The following is a 13,728-nucleotide window of genomic DNA, read 5'->3' as shown; positions in this document are numbered from 1 at the left end:
TGCTATCAAAATCGTTGCAGACTTTTCTTGGTCTAATTCTAGTAGCGTATTCAATACGAATGTGTTTATCTATTATACTTGTGCCTTGTGCGGTGACTGCTACTGTAGCTTTGCAGATTTGTACAAAAATATGATTACCAACTTGTTAAAGCCAAAAGGTAAAAAGCAAAGCTCGCGATACGTAAACACTCATTCGGCGTCTAGGGGAGCAGTGAGGGCTTGTTTTTTTGGATAAAAATGGTTTTCTAAATATTAACCATCCATTTTCTTGCATTTTTATTTATTTAAAATTACGCATTGTGATATTGTCCCTTCATATCTAATACAAACAACCTCCACAACACAAATTAGATTTATTCTTATAAGCATTCTTTTGAACCAGAATAATATTAGCATTTTCCCGCACGGCATGTCGATTAAGCGCTGTTAAGGCATACATATACATTCTACATCTCCATCTCCACCATAAAGTGGTAACCGAACGTCGTCGCATAACGACGATGCGACAGACATTTAGCGACACGACTGTCGCCCGATGAATGCGAATTGCCGTCGCCACAAACGGCCGTTGGCCGATTGTCGCCGCAACAGTCGACAGGCTATCTGGGACAGTACGTCGCCGCCTGCCTGCAATACGGCCTCTCAAAATTTATGATTATTGGAAATATAAATTTATTTGCTAGAAATGTTACAAAATGTTTGACAAAGTGTGGCAATGTCGTCATTAATGTAAAATTTCTATTAAAATATGACTTTTATAATGACACCCTTCACTTTGTTATATTCAAGTCAGTGCAAAATTAGTTTAAACGGACTTTATGACATCATTATATACTTGCAGTAAAATTCACTCATATAGGTGCGAATATAGTGACTCTATGATCTGTATAAGTACCTCGTGTTCATTGCTTCCCCATTTTGAACATAATACAATATATATATCTATCTCTCAAAAGATATCTTTTGGGTGATATGTTGTACCACGGTTTTGACCTGAGTATTTCAAAGCTGCTGGGTATTTTGCTAATGGCCGTAAAACAATGAATGGACGTCTTTCTGGTGTGAAATATTAAGTTACTGAGCGCTACTTGCATCAGTCTACTAACCCGGGGTTAACCGGTTAAACCTGGAGTTACCATGGTTACCAGTACAATTTGACACTGGGTTAACGGTTTAACTGCTTAACCTCGGGTTAGTGGGACGGTGCAAGTGGCCCTGAGTGTTGTAAAACTAACCCGCGGACTATTTACCGGCGACTGTGTGCTATGCCATCACAGCTCATTGGCAATTCAACGCGACCCGCAAATTCAGCCGGCCCGTATATATTTGTGGCCAATCTTGCACCTTGGCGGGGACAAATGACGGCAAACTTCCACTTCGCCACTGCCGAATACGTCGACACATTTGTCTTATGCACGCGAGTGTGACCTTTGCTAGTTAGAGTATGGAGTAACGTAACTTGTCGAGCGGTTTGACAGCTGTCTCGTGTAAGTTGTGAAGTGTGCTTGAATGTTAATGCAGGCATTACATGCTTTAATGGGCCAGTAAGTGGTTTTACTTAAAAGTAACAAGGAATTTAAAAATGAAAAGCACCACTTTTTTCAACTGTTATCAAATACAAACAGGCCAATTCGAACACTGTTATCAGAATGACATCTAGCTGATGTCATTCAAATATGCTGTATTTCGCTCATACTTCTCCGTACATGTATTGGCGCGGGCGAGACACACGATAACTAAATAACATGATTCAAATATCATTCTAATGTCAGTGTTCGTTCGAATTGGCCTGCTGTGTTTGCATGGTTACAAAACATTTTAATTAAATGAACTTGTTAATTCAGTAATCAGGTGGCATATTCGTCATCAAAGTGACAGGTCGTAACGTGGCTACCATAATGTAATTTTTTTTGATAAATATTCACATAAATGATGCTGCTGATGATAAATGATAGTCTCAGCTCTTCTATTTATTAGAATTGTTTGAAATGTTTAAACTAATATTTGTAGTTAATCAACATTATATGTACATTGCATACCACGATCCATTAAATTCTACTTAACGGTGGTTAGTACCATAAGCCCCGTTATATCGTGACGAGATACACCTTAAGGAAACTGCGAAAACTTTAAATGAAAACTCGCAAAACAAATTTCCCCGCGATTCCCCATTACCGCCTCTATTATCTAACTAAATATTAACGCGCAAAATTTCACGAAGGAAATAAATTAAAAACGCAACAACAAGCTTGTAACGCGCGAACAAAAGCGTCCAATAAATCAAGGCAGGTGAGCCAGTGCTGTTTGTGCATTAAGGAAGCCTTCGCGGCCTTTCTCCGGCCATTCTTCGCTAAAAAGGAGTCGGTCGACGCCCGATATTTTGGCCAAGTCATCGGCAACACATAAATATTGGAAGTGGGGCGGCCCCTTTCTTGTCTATGGAATAATTACGGCGCGGGAATTATCGGTGCAAAGGTGCACTCAAATTGGCTGCCGTGTACGCTGAAAGGCTTGCAACTTGGTAAACAGTAGATATAACCACAAACTTCTTGCTTTTACAGCAGCGTCGTGGATATAGAAAGCCTGATAAATTTCTTTTGTTAGGTTAGTATCTAACAGGCCTATTCGGATTTCGAGATAATCACAAGATCTTGAAACGATTTAGAGATCTACCTTAGATATCGACTAGATGTGACTTGGATATCTAAGTCATAACTTGTCGAAATCGTTCAAGAGGACCTCCAGAATCGCGGAAACGTCAAATTTGACATATCTATCTTACAAATATCTTTTAATTATCCGTATCGTAACTTGTTGAAGTTTAGTAGAAATCTAATTCATTTTCCGAATCGAGCCGATTGTTATCTACAAAACATGCCTCAACAGGTCAAGTAGGTATGTGTTAGTCATAATTCCGGAGCGATTCGGGAAATGAAACGAACGAATGAATGAAATGAATGTGGGAGAGATTCACTAGATATGAAATAGTTAAGATATATGACGTTCCACGGCAAAAGGTACCATTGCCCCGGCTGAATATTGGAGGGGCGTTAATAATAGCGTAAGCGCCAGCCGCCATAAGGTACCTTTTGTCGTGGAACGTCACATATCTTTACTATTTCATATCTATTGAATCTCTAAATCATTTCCCGAATCGCGCCGTTCATCTGTGAACACGTGGCCCAATAATAAAGATGGTTAATTTTGATTTTAATATTATCGCAGTATTACAAACGTACATTCTAACCATTGAGTCGCTCAGATTCACTTTAACACAACTCGTCTCAGTATTTTGCCTATTGATAATCTTTCGGTGTCATAAACATAAATGTCAGAACAATAGGATAGGAGATGTGCATAATTTTTAAGCAATCCAATAAAGGTACAATCCCAAGATCGATACTTAAAAGCAAACTATACCATGTATTTAAAATATATGCATTAGATTAGATTAACTTTGCTTTATTATAGCAAATATGGTGGCATATTCTGATTGTTACAACTGGTTATAAATTTCATCTGGCATTGTTTTTCATAATTAGCTAATCTCAGCTGTCAACAGTGACATTTCTGGTTTGGCACCTTTTTTGTTTGTTTTTCTTTACTAAGGATAGATAAGCATCACATTTTTTTTGAAAATATAGCTAATTGGATTACGGAATAGTGATGTTACATAACGCGAAAAGATTTGTGTGTGTGAGCGTGCGTGTGTGCGTGCGTGCGTGAGTGCGTGCATGCGTGCGTGCGTGCGTGCATGTGTGTGTGTGTGTATGTGTGTGTGCATGTGTGTGTGGATCATAAAGTTGATATCAGCCTGGCTGTGAAAATAACTCGCCGTGGTAAAGTTTTAGATAGTACCGGCCCTCGTGTTGCGCTGAAATTGTCACGGCCGGCAAAAGTTTCTGTTTTGTCATGTTATTGAGGTTTGTTTCAATATTAGGCTTCGTGTGCGTACCTATTTGGGGACGTTTTGACTAAAGGAATGTGAATAAATGTAGTGTAGTGTAATACCTACTGTAAAACATGACGGAAAGTGGAAATCACGGCCCGATTCAAATGTGCCGTTTCTTCAAACAAAAACGTCACTCTTGACACTGACACATCTAATCCATATCGTTTCTAGATCTATTATTTGACGTATCTTAAAGTTCGAATCGGGCAGTCATTCGTTGTCATTATCTTATACGAATTCTTACCAAAAACAATCTAAACTCATTGTTCATTATATAATTAGATACTTACTTAGTTGGTTTGTGTTGGTGGCTGTATAATTTTAAAAAGGTTTGAGAGGTATAAGTGAAGTATTCGTATGGTTTTGAGCATTAGAATTTATTAAATAATATGTTTGTCATTTGATTTGTAGAAACGGAGTTGGATAGAGTAGCATGGTCTTTGCTGTCGGAGGCCAAAATCCACTTAGGGTCACACACACCGCACACAGCAGTAAGTGATTTGTAGACGTGTCGTTAGTGTACGAGTATCTTATACTTAGGCACGTCATGGATGTAAGTAAAAAGAGGTAGATGTGGTACCAGGCGCACGATCGTGAGCCATCAAATATAGGTTCCGGAACCTATATTTAGTTAGTCGTATGGATGACGCCAACCTGTCAAGTTGTCAAAATCGTTGGATCAAATTTTAGTTTTGTCAACTATGAACGTCACACGTCTACATAAATAAAAGGTCATTGAGGTACGTATTATTGGTGAACGTTGTACTGACTCATGAATTTCCCCCTTACGTATATTTTTCATTTCCAGAATTAGACGGCATTTTCAACCAGTTATCTCAATTACCACCCTAAGCCGAGCGAGGCTTGCAAAACAAAAAAAATCACAAATTTCCTCCTCTTGTTTCACAGAAAAATGGTCTTATCTCACACACGCAATTTGCGTTGGCAATTTTCATCGCTTCCTGTCATTACGCCGGCGTGATATATTTGCGTGTTTATTACTGCAATTACTTAGAGTAAATCTCACGTCCTTCCTCCCCCGTCCCTCCCCCTGGGAGGGTCGCGCCCTCAGCCGCCATTTTCCCTCCTTCCGGCCGTCTCTGCCCTTAAGTCTTATGTACCTCGTAAGTTTCTTCGCGGACTTGGTAACCGGATTCAAATCGGGCCGAATTTAGTAGCAATTAATTATGGGGCGAGGAAGTGTTCTCAGTATTGCGACCGGTGGGCCTGTAATTAATGTGGCGTATATCGTGGATACACATTTGAGTAAGGATCGAGAATTAATTTTTCATTATAAAAAAAAAATATTTTTGTTGTATAGTGCGAAGTGCGTGCGTCTAACATTATTTTTGTTACAAATAATATTGTAAGATCAATACAGATAAGTGTGGCATACAGATACAGACGACCGGTCTGGCCTAGTGGGTAGCGACCCTGTCTATTAAGCCGATGGTCCCGGGTTCGAATCCCGGTAAGGGCATTTATTTGTGTGATGACACAGATATTTGTTCCTGAGTCATTGTTTTTTTCTATGTAGGTATTTAAGTATTTATATATTAAATATATCGTTGTCTGAGTACCCACAACACAAGCCTTCTTGAGCTTACCGTGGGGCTTAATCAATTTGTGTAAAATGTCCTATAATATTTATTTATTATTATTTACAGATAAGTGAAGCTGGTCTTCACATTGAGGCATGTCTACACATTGATTAGTGTTTATTGCCAGTTCATACATTTGCATTGCGTTTAGTGGCTAGCCTTACTTATCTCGGAGCCACACTTACCCTTAAATTTACCTTATTTTAAAGTCTTGTTCTTTAATTGTTAATAACCCCACACTTTAGGAACAAAAAAACTGATTTTTTACTCAAACTTATTGAATAAAAACAACATGAAGTAAAAATTTAACTCAAGGCAATTATTCCCGACTTAAGAATTTTTCCAACACCCGCCATATACCGGCGTGCTCGGCGCGATCGGCACATAGCTCTATATAAGGCAGTACCCTGTACCCTCAGTCGACTTGGCTGTAATTAATTAACGAGCTTAGTTTAAAAGCAGGGCCGTAAGACTGGCCCCCGCCACCCGCACCCCCGGGGGGCAAGAAACGGGGGGACGAAGAAATTCAAGGGAAAGTTTATCATATTTAGGCGCAAAATGGCGAATCCAGGGAACCTATTCGAGAGTTTTTAGTTAATTGTCGCGTTATCACTGTAGATAAGTAACTGTATCGCTTTACTCAGAAAGTTAATGATACTTTAGTTATTAATTTATTTTGGTTGACTAGAGAGTGGTCAAAAATTTGGCTGCAAGTATGTAAGTATGTATGTGCTATCCAGTAAGTAATATCTAGTTATTTTAAACATCATTTAATCCCAAATTAAACTGGTTTTTCTACTTAATCACCGCATAATAATCCTTTGAATTAAGTCATAGGGCGGTCATTTTTAGGATATGCTACCTAACAAATATCCAGTTCTTGTATGTATTGGCTAAGTTCAGTACAGATATGATGGTCGTTCTTGTCTATGTGACAGCGTGATAAAACGGTATCCGTCACTTTCAATCGCGCTCTGTTAAAAAGAGATGGATATTTTGTCACGCGGATAGGTAAAGCCATCCATAATAGGCCTGCAGAAATGTCGAATGTCTACAGATTTATCGAATGTTTTAATTTAAATAATTTGGCTACAATTCACTTTAGCTACACGTACTCACACTGTCATTGTTTTTGGTTCCGACATGCCATGCTTTGCACATAATCAACAACGAAATGCCTCATAACATTTGACAGGTTCTTACCGACCTCGCTATTATTTACAGAATTGAGGCTTCATACCAAATTTAACAAAAATAATTCGCAAAAAACAGTAATCAATGTGTAAACAGACCCCAATAAGCAGTCTAGGCACACTTACCCGTATGCCACAACTCCCCTATTGACCTTAATACAACATTTGGAATATCTCAAATTCAATGTCACGAAGTCCCGAAAACGATCTCGAATACCGGCACCGAGCTTTGCTACCGGAGATTAATATCTGGCTTTAACTCGCTGCGATGAGTCGCCGAATAAAGCTGATGTAACTTTACAGTTTTAAGGCGATGTGGGTCACAATCGTGCAGTCGAGATGCCGTTTTATTGCCGTTTTGATGAAGTTGTGCTACTTTTACGACGTAACGCAATATTCTGTCACAAAGTGGGAAGTAAGTTGATGCTTCTTTGTTGCGAGTGAGTTGAACTGTGACATAATAAGGTTAGTTCTATGCGCGCAATAATTTAGGATGTAGTTCAGGTACATACGACATATAAATCATTAGTGTGAAAATATTACAAGTTTAAAATATAGTTAGTATGGACTGTAACGGCTTGAATTAGGAGGAAAATTTAATTTTTTGACATCAAAATGGTATCAGTCGCGCGTGCATTTCACTCGTACTTTTCCGTGCATGCATTGGCGCGAGCGTGACGGACATAATTTTGATGTCTCAATTTAAGTTTGAATTAGCCTTCAGGTTCAGACAACTTAAATGTACTATTAGGAAGTACATTTAAGTCATTATTAAGAAGTATTAGAAAGAATCAAATTATTTTCAGAAAATATTTTAATTTGTTTTTATTTCAAGTAGAAACACTACTATATAAATTATAAAACACCTGCCGCGCACAGGCACCTGCCGCGATAGCAGAGGACGCTGGTTCGATTCCAGCCTGGGGCACTGGAAGCCTTGGTCACTTTTTCTTAGTATATGACATTTATTTCAGTTTATACTTAAATATTGTTCGAAACTTTAATGTAAGTTCCAAAAAAACATTATTTTTATTAAATGTGCAAATAATCAAAAAACAATGTACATATGTAAAACAATTAAATAAAAACTACAGAATAAAATTAAACACTTGTTTTTTCTCGTATTCGACTCAGCCAGCGCAATAATGGCAAGTCTACGGCGTAGCGGTGCTACGGAGCTACGAGCGTCGTAGCAACGCCTGTGGGCGTCTACGCTTAAAATATGAAATCTAGGGAAATTACAACCCCAGCCTTCGGGCGCGACGCGCCTACGTTTTATTATTTTATTTTGCGCTCTCTTGAACGCAAATGGCGTTAGTACTTTACTTTTTTCACTGGTTTACGACTTGTTAGGTTTTGTTTTTTAGTTTAAGTGACATAAATTAAGGTTACGGTAATTAATGGGGTCGACGCTGCCTTACGGCATGCTTGAGGACTGTGTAGTATGCACTTTTTAAAAACAAAAATTATTTCTTAAAATTAGCGGTGTGCCCTAATTCGTTCCTTATTAACGTCAACAAAAAAATAGCTTTTCATTCTAACGTTATTTTATTCTGTAATGATTATTATTTACAATGATATTTATTATAATTTTCTCAAAAGATAATGTGTTTTTTTATACCACGTCGATGGCAAACAAGCATACGGTCCACTTGATGGTAAGCAGTCACCGTAGCTTATGGACGTATGCAACTCCAGGGGTGTTACATGCGCGTTGCCGACCCTAAACAAACCTAACATTGCTATATTCAAACTTTAGAAATCGGTTTTGTATTGCTATTTACATATATGTTTTTATTTCCAGCTACGAGTATGTAATTGCGGGCGAATTGATAACGAGACAAATGTGACAACATATATAACTTCAGCCTTTTGTCTTTTATACAGGGTGACCAAAAAATAAGTGCATTCCCGTTGCTAGGGATGTTTTGGGATTATACTGAGCAACTTTTACTGTGGGACCAACCCCGAAATCGCAAAAAATAATTTACCCTCTCATAGAAATTGGACCAGCCAAAATGTATGAAACAGCCAAAAGTTTTTTCGCGATTTCGGGGTTGGTCCCATAGTAAAAGCTGCTCAGTATAATCCCAAAATCTCCCAGGCAACTGGAATGCAGTTATTTTTAGGGTTCCGTACCCAAAGGGTAAAACGGGACCCTATTATTAAGACGCCCTAACGGTCAATAAGAGCACACGACAGGCTGAGCCGAGAGCAGAATGGATGCATGAGGAAACCTGGGCGGCCGTTACTGAAAGAAGAGCCCTGAGAGAACGTGGTCTTGACACTGAAAGCGAAAGACAACGGTACTTCGAGCTTAACACCCAAGCCAGAAGCCAATAAAATCCTTCACAGTATATGTAATAAGGTATGGAGGACTGGGCAGTGGCCTGATGACTGGACAGAATCCATTATTGTTCCTTTGCACAAAAAAGGCTCCACACGTAAGTGTGAGAACTATCGCACCATCTCCCTCATCTCGCACGCGGCTAAAGTTCTGCTATATATTATAAACCGAAGACTGGAATGCTATATAAGCGGACGAATAGCTAGGGAGCAGGCTGGATTCGTGAAGAATAGAGGAACTCGGGAGCAAATTTTGAATATGAGGCAACTGATACAGAAAGCACGCGAATTTAACATCCCAATGGCTCTCTGTTTTATTGACTATGCTAAAGCGTTTGAATGTATCAGTTGGGCTGTTATGTTTAAAATCATGTCGGAGATGGGAGTACCGGAACACCTGACCTTTTTAGTGCAAAACCTCTATGCTGACGGACAATCGAAAGTCAGACTTGATGATGCGTTGTCTCATTCTTTTAAAACCGAACGTGGCGTAAGACAAGGTTGCATCCTCTCCCCGCAGTTATTCAACCTCATCGGCGAGCACATAATGCGAAGAGTGTTGGAAGGTTGGAAGGGTGGTATCCGAGTCGGTGGTCACCTTATCAACAACTTGCGGTTTGCTGATGACACCACTATCATTGGCGCAAACGAAAGTGAGATAGCGGAACTGTTGGAAAAGTTGGAGTCCGTTAGTGTGGAGTACGGATTAAGGATAAACCGGAACAAAACCAAACTGATGTTTGTCGACCGAGCGGGAAAATCCCAGAGAACGTTCGAGTTGCGCGAACTAGAGTCTGTAGAACAGTTTGTTTACTTGGGATCTTTGATTCGTAATGATGGAGACTGCGAGAGAGAAGTGGTACGTCGAGCTCAGATTGCAAAGGCGGCAGTAACGCGCCTAGAGAAGATATGGAGGAATCGCAACATCTACCGCAGTACAAAAGTTAAACTAATGCGTACACTCATATTCTCTATCTTCCTATACGCCTCCGAAACATGGACGCTGAAAGCTAGGCTAAGGGATAGGATTGACGCATTCGAGATGTGGTGCTGGCGTAAAATGCTGGGAGTGTCGTGGACTGAACGCCGCACCAATGCTTCAATCCGAAGCCAACTAAAAGTCCTCACTCCTCTCTCTGTAGTCTGCTTGCGGAGAGCTCTTTCTTTCTTTGGACACGTGGCGAGACGAGAATCACACAACCTCGAGAAAATCATAATGATTGGCCGTGTCGAGGGAACAAGAAGTAGAGGCAGAGCTCCAACTCGCTGGACGGATCCTCTCCTCCAGGAGAATTGCCTCCAGGCAATTAATAGTGGCACACAGTCCGCACTTCATCAGGCTCAGAACAGAGCAGCCTGGAGACTTCTTATAGATAGAGCTACTTATGTCACGACCCTCAGCTGTGAGGATAACGACGAAGAAGAAGAATTATTAAGACTCCGCTGTCCGTCCGTCCATCCGTCTGTCACCAGGCTGTATCGCACGAACCGTGATAGCTAGACAGTTGAAATTTTCACAGATGATGTATTTCTGTTGCCGCTATAACAACAATAAAGATTTAAGTGGGGCTCCCATACAACAAACGTGATTTTTGACCGAAGTTAAGCAACGTCGGGCGGGGTCAGCACTTGGATGGGTGACCGTTTTTTTTGCCGCTTTTTACATTATGGTACGGAACCCTTCGTGCGCGAGTCCGAATCGCACTTGCCCGGTTTTATATAGCAACCGTGTATATCTCTCGTTAGAATTATTAAGCTTACAATTCCAATAACCAGCGTGTATGAGGAATGTTATGAAAATGAAGGAAGCGAAAGAGGTATGTCAGGATCGTTAGCAAGTGGAAATCCGTGGTCTCTGCCTACCCCTCCGGGAAATAGGCGTGATTATATTTATGTATGTACAATTTCAATAAGTATCAACCCTAATAGCTAGCGTGCAAAATGCCGATCGATCTAATTCAGACGATTGTGGTCGTAATAACCCCACAAGGCTTCTAATACGTTATTATGTCTATTATCAGCTTATGTACATAAGCCACCGAACTTCTTTGAGGCATTAACCGTATGCGATACAGGTAATATGCCAGCTTTCGCTCGCGATTTCGTACACGTTACACACACACACAGCCACATACTACACTTCCATTCTATTTACTATTTACTATTTATTACTATTCGGAGATCCAACAGCTGTTAACATGTTAATAGGTAACATAAATGTGATACAAAAAGCCAATTACAGGTTCTCACCAGTAAATACAGATTAACATAAACAATTGGTGGTTAGCACTATTGCACTACACATTCATTTCAACGCCAAAGGCAGAGTAGTTAATTTTGAATACGTATTACTAGAGAGGATCATGATCATCATTCTTCGACACTTCACACCTTTACTCGATGCCTTCTTAAAATCAAAATTTGTGTTAATATAACCTCCATGTTGTTTAAGTTAGTAGAAATAATCTAAAAATGTAATAGTCTGATGTAAAATTTCTTTAACAGACTGACTTCACAAAACAGTTTGAAATGTCATTAAAAATAATTAAATTATTGCACTATGGTCTTAAAATTTAAGACCATAGTGTTATAATGTAATTATTTTAATGGCATTTATTAAATGGACTTGTATTAAAATTAGAATCAGGCCGTACGTATATATGTACAGTCGCCATCAGATATATAGGAGCGGCCAAGGTGTTCACAATATCTGAACACGCGCTCTAACGCCCTGACAATAGAGGCGTGTTCCGATATTTGTGAGCACCTTGGCCGCTCCGATATATCTGATGGCGACTGTACCAAGGTCTGACTACACGAAGGTTTGGTTGAATTTATTCATAACTTAACACGTCTTTGCTTTTTCGTCTGAATTATGATTTGAATATTAATAATTAAGCGTGCCTTAATGACACGTCACGGAAGTTTTAATGAAAGTCTGTAAAGTTGAGCATTAAGGCGGGGTTCCCAATCAGGGGACGTGTGTAGTCAGTTCCTTGGGTTTATATTCGGATGAGTAGAACAGGATTGTTTTAAAGACTTTTGTGAGAGACAATTCAGAGATTATGAATTCATTAATCATGCTGCTTACCTATTTATTCGTATTTTGGTGCTTTGAGGGTAAACTTTATGTAGGAAGTAAGAAAGTTTGTTAATGACATTTTTTGGACTGAATAAATTTATAGGAATACTAATAATTATGTAAGTAGTTATGTATAGGTAAGTACTTGAACGCGTACATGTACTTATATTTATTTTTTAAAACTTTATTGTATTGATATAAAATTGTACAAATGGCGGACTTAATGCCTTAAGGGATTCTCTGCTAATCAACCTTTGGGTCAAACAGAAACTTTTATCAACCTGAAACTAGAAACCCTTTGTCAAACACTTGCAAACCATACTTTTATTATGAATAATTATGCTTTGGTTTTTTTATTGGTCCGCATTGGGCCAGCGTGGGGACTATAGCCCAAATCCTCTCGTGCTTGAGAGGAGGCCTGTGCCCAGCAGTGGGACGTATATAGGCAAAATTAATTAGTTATTTTATTTATTTAATATTGCTAAAACTTTTGCTTTTGTAAACTTGAGTCACAACTTGTCTTAGCACTACACGCATACAATTTTAGCTGTCTGTTCTATGTGTAGGTATTCTGATTGTTTGAAATGGTGTACACAGGTATCTTTTCTCTGAATAAAATTTGTAAATATCTTTTATCTGAATCTTTTTTTTTAATAGGTACCTACTATAATTACAGCGTAGCTCCGCTGCTCTTATTTTCAACCTAAGCCTCCGTCGACCCTACCAACCAGCACGTCCCCCGACAATATCCCAATCCCTAAGACGGCATCGCACGCGCTTTCCGCTGCGTGCGGGGCCGGACGCCCGGACGCCCGGACGCCCGGACGGGGACCGGACGCGGCCGCAGGAAACCTATTACGCCCAAATGAATTCTCCGTCGTTTCCGGACCACGACAAATCCGCCGCGCCCGCTCGCCCACACCTCAGGCCCTGTATTTTTCAGGGCTGAGCAAGATCTTTTGTTTTGTAAGAAATAAAATATTTACGATAAACGAGTGTTTGAGTAAACGAGACAAGCTAATGAGAAAATGAGTTTTAAATATTGGTTGGGCTAGCGATAATTATGATTGTATGGCGCTGTTTTCGTGATTATTACTGATTATCTTGTAGACGCCTCTCAAATCGAGTTATGGCTACTAATCCAAATATCTATAAATTGTATGTAAAGATTTTTAAAAACAATGAAAAAATCAACGATGATCAACTCTGGTCTGGTCTGGTCTGGGCTGGCTTGACCAGAGTTGACCATTGTTGATGTTTTCATTGTGATTGACATCTGTAAATACAATTTATAGATTGTGATGTGGTACAGTCACCTGCAATAATATGTTACTCTTCGAAGGCCGCAAAAATATCTGACATGATCTTATTTGTGGAGCCATAAGACATATTCTTGCGGCCTTCGAAGAGTAACATATTATTGCTGGTGACTACGTCCTACAATAAAAAAGGAAATATATTTAACATTTAATCCAAATACCTATCCTTGTAAAATCTTCCATGTAGTAAAAACTTATTTTTGGGTTTTATTTTTATTTTGTGTAGATAAGCTGG

This window comes from Cydia splendana, chromosome 5 (assembly GCF_910591565.1).
Source record: "Cydia splendana chromosome 5, ilCydSple1.2, whole genome shotgun sequence".
Lineage (NCBI taxonomy): Eukaryota > Metazoa > Arthropoda > Insecta > Lepidoptera > Tortricidae > Cydia > Cydia splendana.
The sequence above is the reverse complement of the archived record's forward strand: the minus strand, read 5'-3'. Positions refer to the sequence as shown.